Source organism: Leopardus geoffroyi, chromosome B2 (genome assembly GCF_018350155.1).
Source record: "Leopardus geoffroyi isolate Oge1 chromosome B2, O.geoffroyi_Oge1_pat1.0, whole genome shotgun sequence".
Classification (NCBI taxonomy): domain Eukaryota; kingdom Metazoa; phylum Chordata; class Mammalia; order Carnivora; family Felidae; genus Leopardus; species Leopardus geoffroyi.
The window spans coordinates 144,627,857-144,638,165 of record NC_059332.1 but is presented as its reverse complement, the minus strand read 5'-3'; the positions used below and the strand labels follow the sequence as shown (position 1 = coordinate 144,638,165).

At 43.3% G+C, this 10,309-nt stretch overlaps 1 pseudogene; it reads right to left on the bottom strand.

Annotated features, from left to right (window-relative positions):
- Window positions 1-8,385: 8,385 nt before the first annotated feature.
- On the bottom strand, window positions 8,386-9,819 carry LOC123609853 (annotated as a pseudogene).
- Window positions 9,820-10,309: the final 490 nt, after the last annotated feature.

The following is a 10,309-nucleotide window of genomic DNA, read 5'->3' as shown; positions in this document are numbered from 1 at the left end:
AGTTCTGTCCTCTGTCAATTAAACTGCCTAACGTGCAACTCTGACCACGTGACTTCCCCACTGATAACTTTCTTTTCTTAATTTCTTTTTCACGTGTATTTATTTTTGAGGGAGAGGAAGACAGAGTGCGAGCAGGGGAAGGGCAGAGAAAGAGGGAGACACAGAGCCCGAAGCTGAGCTGTCAGCACACAGCCCGACACAGGGCTTGAACTCACGAACCACAAGATCGTGACCTGAGCTGAAGCCAGACCTTTAACCGACCGAGCCACCCAGGCGCCCCTCCACTGAAAGCTCTCGATGGCTCCCTGTTGGCTAACGAAGGATGAAGCCCAAACTTATCCACACGGCCCCGGAGCACTCAGGAGTCAGTCTGGCCTCGTTTTCCAGCTTCCTCCTTGCCTCTGTTCTCCTTCACCGTATATGCCAACAACGCCCTCCTCAGAATGCAGACTGCTCTTTGTTGTGACTCACGGGACATCTCTGCCGTCACTGCCGTCCCCTCCCACACCGCCTCCCACTCTGGTTGGAGACAGGCTGATGTTCATCCTCCCTGACTCAATCCAAGCATCCTTCGTCAGGAGGCCTTCCCGGCTGCCTCTTCTCGAAAGCGCAGTTAGGGACGCTTCTCTGCGTCACATAAAACCGGCATGGTCCACATGGAATTACAGTCATTCGCCCCTGGCTCAATTTCCCTCCCTAGCTCTCAACCTCCTGGGGGACCGGGATTGCCCTGCTCACCTTTGCACACTTAGCACCCAGCACGGTCCTGACACACAGCAGGACGTCAGTATGTGTTTGTTTAATGCCACAATGCTTGCATCACTCGTGGGCGGCGCTCAGCCCAATGGCAGCCCAAGGTGACAGTATTACATGTGGAAGTAAAAATAATGGGGTTTTGGTTTCCCAAAAGTGGAATAACTGGTTTAAGTTTCCCCAAAGTTACCGGTTTTGGTAAGACACGTAACAACACCTAAAAGCTGTCTACATTATCAAAAGACAATGGTTCCCGCTGTTTTATTACCGAAGAGATGTCCATATGTACGCAGCTGAATTTTAAGTGCTAAAAACTAGCACAGCACTAGTCCCGGGTCACAGCCTGGTGGTTTCTCCAATAGTGTGAGATTAACAAACTGGCTAGAGACTGGCTCCTGGGCAGGGCTCCTTAAGTGACACACTGCCTGGAGATGTCACCATCCAAAACAGCAGGTAACCAAAATGAAACACCTTTGCCCTCCCTTCTCCGAGTAGGGTTACCTATCTTCCAAATTTTGTAAACACTGTGGGGACATTGAAGGAGGGGACTGGAAGGAAAGAAACCTCGGAAAGTGTTTAGACAGAAAGCCGAGGCCAGCTAGACTTTGAAATGATTACCAGAAAGAGTGAACTACCGACTGATCATCTGCAAATTTTATAAGTGAAAATGGACCGTGCTCCAACCAGAAGTAACCTGAACTTCAAATTGCGAACTGCACAGTCAGTGTGGAGAAAATGACCAGCCAATCCCTCCAAATGCAAACACATACACTAGTTCTCTTAACACAGCACACACGCTTTCACATCAGCCCAGTGAGGGAGTGGAGGGTTTATATACCATATTCCGGTGGTGTTTGTTTACAATGTGGGTGTGGAGTAAAATATCATATCACAACACATTATCTGCTTCCATGAGAACCTCTCCTTCCCGCCTAGAGCGATCTGTACCCTCCTTTCCAACCCCGCATTTAAAAAGTGTATCTTATCAAATTGTGACAAATTGTTGTTACCCGAATAGCAAAGAACTCGCTAACTAGAAGTAACTTTCGTTTCCTCCAAGCACGTCCTTTAGGTAACAAACTGAATCTACTCTTTGTACTTCCGTAACCTTGCAAAAAAGGTGGGCCAGGGGCTCGGCAAAACCACTGGGTTATTCCCAAGGAGGCTCCAACACATTTTCAAAACGGTTTTCAGGCAGAGTATTGCTTTCAACTTACAAAAAGGAAACAGTATAGGCTGGTGCAGAACTAATCGAAAAATAGGGCTTTGGTGAAAAGGCTTTCTGCCCTCAAACATGAAGGGTGCTGGTATGTTGGTGCGTATCCATTCATCTATGGGTGGACACTTAGGTTGATTCCGTATCTTGGCTACTGTAACTAATGCTACACTACACACAGGGGTGAATGCATCTCTTCAATTTAGTGTTTTCATTTTCTCTGGGTAAATACCCAATAGCGGAATCACTGGACGGTATGGTATTTCTATTTTTAATTTTTTAAGGGAACTCCATCCTGTTTTCCACAATGGCTCTGTCAATTTACATCCCCACCAATAGCGCACAAGGGTTCCTTTGTCTCCACACCCTTGCCAACATTTGCTGTTTCTCATCTTTTTGATAGTAGACATTCTGACAGGCGTAAGCGGATATCTCACTGTGGTTTTTATTTGCATTTCCCTGATTATTAGTAACGATGAGCATCTTTTCATGTATGTGTTGGCTATCTGTGTGTCTTCATTGGAGAAAATGTCTATTCAGATCTTCTGCCCACTTTTCAATCAGAGTATTTGTATTTTTGGTATTGAGTTGTAGAAGTTCTTTATATACTTTGGATATGAGCCCCTATTGGATATGTCACTTACAAATGTCTTCTCCCATTCAGTGGGTTTGACTTTTCATTTTGTTGACGGTCTCCTTCATTGTGCAAAAGCTTTTTATTTTGGTGTAGTCCTGATAATTTAGTTTTGCTTTTGTTTCCCTTACCTGAAGAGACCTATCTAGACAAACGTTGCTAAGGCTGATGTTAAAGAGACTACCGCCTATGTTTTCTTCTAGGAGTTTTATGCTTTCAGGTCTTTAAATCCATTTCAAGTTTATTTTTGTGTATGCTCTAAAAAGTAGTCCAGTTTCGTTCTTTTGCATGTAGCTGTCCAGTTTTCCCAGCCCCATCTATTGAAGGGACTATATTTTCCCCGTTGTACATTCTTACCTCCTTTGTTGTAGATTAATTGAGGATGGTTCTTTTGTCTTAAGGAAAGCGTTGGTGAGAGGACAGAGGAGGGACCCGGGTACATATATGTGTCGTAGAAATGGTATGAGATAAGTGGGGGAAGAGATATTTGCAGTACAATTTTGGCTATAATCAGCTTATTTCTTAGTTACTTTGGCTAGGGTCATTAAATAACAGGAATAACTATTTTTGCAACTTTGTTAGTATTTTCCTTTCAAACAAAATACAAAAATGGCTAAGAGGTAAAAAATTGTCCATGGAGGGCTTATGGATATGCCACTGTAGGTATAATCACAGCGTAATGTAAAACTTTATTTATATGTCAGAAAGAATATACCATGATGCTCCATAGATGTGTCTTTCCACTTTAGTTAGTCCTGTATCTGTGAATTAACATTCTTCCCAAAATTAAGACAGCACGTAGTCATGACGCAATTAGTCCGAAGGCCACAATCAAAAGCAGGTGTAAAAGTATCTCTCAGATTTAAGTCATCATTTTCACAGCCTGGCTAACGAACAGAAATTGAAACTATACTTATTTATGCCATAACTACTAGGCAATAACTATTCAACCCATTAAAGTAAAAACTGGGAACAATCTGAGAATTTCAGATGTTCAGATTCCTGAGAACAAATAAGGTAAATCAACCACCGAGGGAGTTTCTACCTGTGATGTCGAGTCCTGTCTTTCTGCCTAGTGTCAAAGCTGATGATGCGAGGAGTAATGGTTTCATTAAAGACGTGAATGAAGGAAAAATCCTATTATCTGATCCGTAACAGTCATGTATTAGAAATAGTGATGTAAGTTTTTACCTTTCCCCGGGATACTGGCACGTCGACACAGCTGTAAGTGATCTCGGATCTGGAGGTCCACGCAAAGTGAGACATAACGTGGCCTGAATATAGGCTAGTGCCATCAAGTTCTTCTGCTTTGGCCAATGCACTGGTGAAACATCTGACAGATCACACGTGGTTTGTTGTTGTTTTTGAAGCGTGTGAGAACAATTTTACTGTTTCCTTTCCAGTTTGATTTTTTAAATTGTTTTGGTTTTGATTCCAGTAGTTAGCGGTGTTGTATTAATTTCAGGTGTACAATATAGTGAGTCACCAATTCCAGACGTCACTCGGTGCTCATCATGACAGGTGAGCTCCTTAATCCCCATCACCTGTTCCACCCATGTCCCCGCCCACCTGCTCTCTGGTGTTCCTCGGTGTGTTCTCTGTAGTTAAGAGTTCTGTTCCTTGCTTTGTCTCTCTCTCACTGTCTTTTTCCCTTGGCTTGTTTGTTTTGTTTCTAAAATTTGAGTGAAATCATACGGTTTTTGTCTCTCTGACTGACTTAGATTACATAGGATTTCAATACTTGCTCCAATGCATACTTAAGGTCACAGAAAATTCTAATATTCAAAACATACTGGTAGTTATGTTGACCCAAACAGGCAAAACAGTCAGTCAATAGTTTACGGCAGTAAAGCCTCAAATCTCTAATCAGAAGTATATGAACACAGCTCCCCAGTGGCATTTTCTATACACCTGCAGAGAATTTGCTGCCCTCAATTTTCTGATTGAAATGGGGAAGGCCAAGTTCCTTTGATTGTTCATTTTATTTTAAGGTCCCCTTTTATCACCAAAACTTTCCCTTCTATATAGCAGAGGGGGAAAATGAGGCGAAATAGAGGTAGCAAAAAAAAAAAATCTACAAGGGAACAAGAGGCCATATTGAGCACATACTGAAAGAAAATCTTTCTGGAAAGACTGTCAAAAGGTTACGTGGAAAAGTAGTCCAGGAGGGGCACCTGGGTGGCGCAGTCAGTTAAGCGTCCGACTTCAGCCAGGTCACGATCTCGCGGTCCGTGAGTTCGAGCCCCGCGTCAGGCTCTGGGCTGATGGCTCAGAGCCTGGAGCCTGTTTCCGATTCTGTGTCTCCCTCTCTCTCTGCCCCTCCCCCGTTCATGCTCTGTCTCTCTCTGTCCCAAAAATAAATAAATGTTGAAAAAAAAAATTAAAAAAAAAAAAAAGAAAAAAAAAGAAAAGTAGTCCAGGAAAGACAGAAGCATAAATGATACCTAAATAAAAAGTCCATGTGAGGACTAGTTCAAGGCATTTTGATAAAAGAAGGATAAAATAAACAAGCCAGGGTGTCCTAGGGGAGTAGAAACAAAGCAGTCACTCATAAATCACTTTAAAGACAGTAAGTAGGGAGGTTTTTCTAAAGACAAAATAGCAAAAGGAGAAATAAACTGTCATAACTGGTTACACCTCTTGATTCTACTGGAGCGAATGTTAAGTTCTGCCGCAGAGAGGAGGTGTATCAGAAGGAGCCCTGGAAGATGAGGAGGTCACAGAGGGCAATAAAGTACAATCGGGGAAGAGGGTTTAGTGAGGATGAGGCCGCCTGAGTCAACCCCACAGAATCCCTCCTTGAAACGGTCAGCAGCAGAATAGTGGTGATTAACACAGCAGGACAAATAAGTCGAAAAATAGGAGATCCCAAACCAAAGACAAGAACGAACAAGCCAAGGCCAACAAAAGTTAGGGTCGACACCTACCTAGTGAGTGAGCCGACCATTTTTAGGTTGCTTTCCATTTTCAACTTCAAGATCTGGCCACATGGCTGGTCTAATTCAGATGATAGGATTTCATGGCTTTTCTAGTAGGACTGCTACCAACAGCAGGCTTCAGACAGTCAGCCTGAAGTACCCCGATTCTTTCAGTTCTCTGACCCATTACTCGGTCCTAGAGTCCAGTCAACCAAATGTCACACAGAACACTCTCCCTGAGCTTGCCTCCCACCCACAAAAACCAACCCAGATCTTGTCCCTGAAGGAGCTCTGGTAGGGAGTCCCATTCTTCTTGGGGTGAGCCCCGACGTCAGGGCAGAGAGGCCGATCTTTGGGCCCTTCCCTCTGCAGAGATAAACCTCTGACCTCCCACCTGGGGCGAAGGGTGGAATGCTGGGAATTCTGTGAGAATCTGGGTGGAGGAAACGCTACCGCGTTCCCCATAGACTTTGACTCACACCCTTCTCTGTCTCTGGGTCATCCCTGGCTGCATCCACATCTGGAGCTTCTCCAGAACCCCTGCCCACCTTTCTTGTGCATCCCCATCCATGGGCGTCCTCCAGACTCTATCATCAGCTACCAATTCTTGTTTCTGCCATGGTCTCTGTCACCAGTGGCTCCCCTCTCTCTCATCCTTGTGGAGTGAAGCTTTTCAGATCTCTATGACTCTTTTGGTGGGTCTCTCTCAGGAGGGGGCTGCATGGGCAGGGGCAATCAGACACTTGAACCAAAAGTTCCACAAAGTTATTGGCACCTTCCGCATCTATACTGAACACACTGCTTTTTGGTCACTGGTGCTATTATTTCCGTGCTTTGCTTTGCCAAATAGATTTTTTAAGTTTTCAAGCTAGGACTCTTTTTAAGCCTTAACATCAACGGTGCTGGACATAGAACAGCTACGCAAAAAAGGACGTGGCTCATTTTGAGCCTCAAGAAGAAAATCAGGTTTCCGAGCGTAAGCATACCTTTGCTCACCACTCGGCCCGTGGCGTCCTCCTCTGCTCACTTTCTACCTAATGTCCTGGCTGTTCCTCCAGCTCCACCTCTTTGCCTGGCCCTCCCACGCCTTTGATGCTGGTGCTTCTTGGTGATTGTGCCCTGGCCTCTCTTTTCTCACTCTGCACGCAGACGCTCTCACCCACTCCTCTGGCTTCAAGAAACCTCTACGTGCTGATGACTCCCACGTTTATGTTCCTCAGACTAGATATGCACCTATATCTACCTATAGATGTCTGCTTGGATGTCTCACGGGTGCCTCAAATGTCACATGGTCCCCACCCATCTGTGGCTCTTTCCGGGTTCCCCAAGTCAGTGAACATCACCACCTGTCATCCAGATCAGAAACCTGGGCTCTGTGCCCCACATCTCCCTCTTTCTCATCTACCCATCCCAACCCAATCCAATCATCCAAGTCCATCCCCAGCCATTCAGTTCCCTAGGTGCCAGCCACCCCTGTCCTCACTCGGGCCGCTGTCATCCTTCAAGAGCCTCCTAACCAATCGCTTACCCGCAGCATCACACTGTGGACATGTAATCCAGTATGTCAGTTTCCGGTGTATGTAAAGACCCCCCCACAATCTGATCTTGACTCACTTCTCCAGCTTCATTTGTTTGATGATTCCCACCTCATAGGCACCATGCTCTGTGTTTATTTCCTTCAATGCGCATGGCTCTCCATTAGCCCCAGACCTTGGTGGATATTATTCTCTCTGCCTAGAAGATTATTCCTTCCACCCCCATGTTCTCAATCCACCGTCTTTACCTCATTCTTCCTTCAGATCCCTGCGCAGAAAGGACTCCAGAAGTCTCTCTGGCTACCCTACGCTCCAACTACTTTGGACTCACTGCCTCCTATGGATACCGTAACCACCCTGTACTTCCTCATCATGGGTTTTATCATAGAGTGTAATTGCCTTTCTCTGTCTGTATCTCCCTCTTACCCATAAGCTCAGGGTGTACAATGCCCACGCTAACTTGTTCATTGTTTTAATTGCACCCCGGGGCCTAAGACATGGTGCACAATCCATATACACTTGTGGCATGAATCCATGAAAGAATAACCAGTATTTCATTGACTTCCGTTTTAATCTTTGCTTTCCTATAACTTTTGATTTCTAACACAAAACATTCAAAAGACAAATATTTCTCAAGACAGATGCTTTTTTTTTGATGTCAGAGGTTTGCTTATTTATTTATTCCAACATATTCCATTCTTCCCTTATGCGATTGGCCTGAGGAAGAGAGCCACCCAAATCAGCGCAGTCCCAGGTGGGCCAAAGAAGGGAGTCTACCACTTTCTTGGGTGACCTCCCATGAGGAGATTCCAAAGGTACAGAAATTCTTTGGGAGCTGGGAAATAGGTTGTGGTATCTCGCAAGCCAGACTTCTAAACGCAGCTATAGATTTTAGCCCACTGGCCAGAATACACAATGTTTGTATTTTCTCTAAAGCTATTTCTTGGAAATTAAATAAAGTGTAGAGATTCATTATTAATATACATTTTTAAATTATCAGATGACTCTGCATAAAAGTAACAGTTGGTTCTTCTTTGTGTTCAAGATTTTCGTGTGTGTGTGTGTGTGTGTGTGTGTGTGTGTGTGTGTGCATGTTAGGAGGGGAAGACTGGATTAAAATCTTTGTTCATAATTAAAAAAAACCCAGATGCTCTATTATTTAGGATTCTATGTTCTTTTTTATGGACCATTATTGGAGGTCAAGGGCTGAGATTGGTGTCTACGTAGATTTCAGAAGAAAGTTCCCCCAAAGGGGTCAAAGCTAGAAACCGTTCACTAATTCTGATGATTCAGCTTATTAATGATAATGACAACAAACATTGGCTGTTGTATGCCTTCCTAAGCACTTAGAAGGCAACAGGTGATGGCTCAGAAAAAAATCAAGGCAAGCTGAAATTATAGCATGTTAAATTAAATTAAGTAAATAGCCCCACATTCTGTAAGGACAGATCACTACCCACCTGAAGACTGGTTTCTAGGAACCTGTCACAAGGCTTTGTCATTGGCTCCATTCCATTCAATGCTTTTATCAATGATTTGGAAGAGGAACAGAATTGGGAGGTGCAGGTAGTATTTTTATTGTCATTATTTATTTATTTATCTTTTGCACACATCTCGGTTGTCTTTATTGAAAGATGATACAGAAATGATAGAGTGATACCTAAAGGGTCTTGAATATAAGATAAGAAGACAGAGGTCCCTAATGGAATGTCCCCGAACCTTCTGGCACTGGCCCCTGCAGGATCTGTTAAGTCTCCTTGCATGATTGCTGCATATTCCTTCCGGTGCTCAACCAGCTTCAGGAATACTTCATATTTCTTGTCATAGTATCTTTTATCCTCCAGTCTAGGAAACACGACTTTCCCAACGTTGCTCATTCTAGCCATTGCCTCCGGTACAGAAGTGAAATCCCCAGAGGCACCAGCACCCAGAATAACAGCGCCCACAAGAACAGACTCCACTTCTTGCAACAGGACCACAGGCATGCCTGTAATGTCCGCGTGCACCTGCACAAAAGCGGATTCCTGCTCAGGCCTCCACACAGGAAAACAGCGCTGATACAGTGCCCTGCCACCCCCAAGGTCTCTATAATGAGGTGGGTCCCAAAAGCGATGGCTTGAACTGTGGCCAGATAGAGAATGGCAAGATCATTGAGGTCCTGAGACAGGTAATATTTTAAAAAACAAGACAGGGTATTAAGTAACATTAGGAATTATTTTTAATTTTTACAAGTACGCTGAAAGGATATTATGGTTATCTAAAAGAGTATCTTTTTTTCCTGGGGCAAAATATCAAAATATGTGTATATGTCACTGAAATGTTATAATGTCTGTGTGTTTATCCACGAACAATCTAAAAGTAAAATAACGTACGTGTGTGTGTGTGTGTGTGTGTGTGTGTGTGTGTAATGAAGACAAAGAAAAATCCCCAGAACTGAAGGACATGACTTTGCACTTTGAAACAGCCCACTCAAAAAATAAACCCACATGAAGTACTTGAATACTGGAGATTAAAAAATATCCTAAAAACTACCAGAGAGAAAATATAGGTTACATGTGAGGCATGAAGAATGAGAATGGCATTAGGCATCTCACAGCAACTGTGGGACCAGGAATATAATTCTGGGGGGAAATATGAAATTTTTATCCACCCAAATTGTCAAGTAGGTGTAAAGGTAGAGTCAAGACATTTTCAGACATAGAAGATATTAAAAGATCTATTGAGTCAACTGATTTTCAATTAGAGTTCAAAGACATTCCATTGGGAAAGGACAGTCACTTCAACAACTGGACAGCCATACACAAAAGCACCAAGTTGGACCCCTACCTCACACCATGCACACAGATTAGCTCAAAATGGACAAACAACCTAAATATAAGACCTAAACCGTAACACTTCTAGAAGAAAACAGGGGCAAATCTCCATGGCTTTAAATTTGACAAAGGATTCTTAGACATGACACTAAAAAACAACAAAAGAAAACTAGATAAGTTGGACTTCTTCAAGATTAAAAAATATTGTGCATCAAAGAACATTATCCACAAGGCAAAAAGCAACCTACAAAATGGGAGAGAACATTTACAAGTGATATATCTGATAAAGGCCTAGTATCTATAATATATAAAGAACTTTTACAACTCAACAACAAAAAGACAAACAACCCAACTTAAAAAATAGGCACAGGATTTGAATAGATAGTTCTCCAAAGATATACAAATAGCAAACAAGTACATGAAATGATGTTCACATCATT